The sequence below is a fragment of the Seriola lalandi genome, unplaced genomic scaffold (genome assembly GCF_002814215.2).
Source record: "Seriola lalandi dorsalis isolate HSWRI2012SDOR001 ecotype SW California unplaced genomic scaffold, Sedor1 jcf7180002055008, whole genome shotgun sequence".
Classification (NCBI taxonomy): domain Eukaryota; kingdom Metazoa; phylum Chordata; class Actinopteri; order Carangiformes; family Carangidae; genus Seriola; species Seriola lalandi.
In genome coordinates this window covers 1,045,633-1,047,492 of record NW_019525551.1, presented here as the reverse complement: position 1 = coordinate 1,047,492, position 1,860 = coordinate 1,045,633, and positions in this window count along the sequence as shown.

Below are 1,860 nucleotides of genomic sequence, written 5' to 3'. Positions count from 1 at the left end.
ACAAGGCCAAAACTGTGTGTTTTGAGTTCACCAAACCTTTGACATTTGACATTTGACCCCCAGACTCTAAGCAGCTCATGTAATAGCTGAATATTAAAAGCGGAAATTGTAAGCTGTATGTTGAATGGCAAGAAATTGTTGAAAAAGGCCTTAACTGTTGATGCAAAATGGAAAAAAAGTACAGAATTAAAAAAAAGTAAAATATGTAAGTTGAAAGCTGAATTACATAAACGGCTGAAAAATACTGGTTAAATGTTAAGTTGGAGGAGTTGGGAGCTAATAGTGATGATTTGCCCAAGCAAGATGCACATGTTCTGAGTGCCTGGCTAGAAAGTATTGGCAATCCTGGAGACTAATTTGTCTTTCCTGCTCTCAAAAAGGTGGGCCAGTGTGTCCAGTCCTGACCAGTGGGTTTTATGGTGAGAAGTGTGAATAAATCTTTAGTTTGTTATAAAACTGTGGTGGACAAATTTAGATGATGGCTAAGGAGCACTGGAGGGTTCACTAGGTAGTAAGAAAGAAGCTTCTCTGCATAGTCTCATGCAGGAGACATCCAGGACATGTGACAATGTTATGCAACACGTCAGAGAGAAGCTCTGACCTTTTGAAGCTGTATTGTAATGTTCTCCTGACCAACATCTAAGCACATCTTCAGCTCACTCTGCTTGTTTGTTACAGGCGGAGTGTATGCGCTCCGTGCGCCCCTGTATGTTGGCACATGTTACTCTCTTAACAATGGTCCTTAAAATAGCAGAGGAATATTTGTGAGTATGGCCTTTACCGGCTTCCATACAAAACTCGATGTCAGGTATAACACAAAAGTTATTGGGATGGAGTGTAAAACAGCTGCATAGGTTACATGTATATATCATCCCTGACAAACATTTTCAAACTAACACTATGCAACCCAGTGTAGTGTAGCAGCTTAGTTTTGGTATATGAAGAAAGAGAACAAAAAGGAGCCAGAGCGATGTCTTGGGGTGAAGAGACACAAAGACATGAAGTGAAGCAGTTTGTTTCCCACTGCTGTAACAATCAATATACGTTTTGGTAACATAAGCAACAAATGAAAAAATGTGAACCATAGAGAAGGAGGGGAGTGGGGGTGGGGGCAGGAGAGGGGTAAAGAGAGAGGGGGAGCGTGGTGGAGATCGATAGTGTTCAAGAGACTTTAACCGTTCTCATGTCATGTACTGGTCCAGCAGCCTGTTGATGTGGATGTGACTGCCATCACTTTTCCTCGTGGAGGTTCTATCTATATCAGGATTGTCTCCCCTCCGTAGCGTCACGTCGTCCTCCTCCCCCTCCTCCTCCCAGTGTGGACCACAGACAGGCGCAGGTTGGTGTTCGCCGTCGCCGTGGAGGCAGACAACAGCGGCATCATGTCTCCGCGTCAGCCGGCCCGCCGCCCTCTGTTGACGGCCAAAACACACAGGAGAGGTAGGTAACGACGCAAACCATCAGGAGAAGCGTTTTGTGTCTGCGGTGTCTGGAGAGCGGGTGTGAATTTTGGAGGAGATGAAAGCAAGCTGGAAGAAATGAAATCAAGCTGGAGAAGAGAGATCAGCGTCAGTGAGAGGAAAGATAAAGGTACAGCTAACAGAGCAGTGACATGATAGACCGGGTTAGCGCCAGCACTGTTGTGCTAATATGTATTAGACAGACAGACAGACAGACAGACAGACAGACAGACAGACAGACAGACAGATAGATAGATAGATAGATAGATAGATAGATAGATAGATAGATCATTTATTTTCATCCCTTTGATTAATATGCCATATGGCAAATGACATAGACGGCTTCATTTCAGAAGGGGTGGGGTGGTGGTGCTGGTGGTGGTGGGGTGTGTGTGTGTGT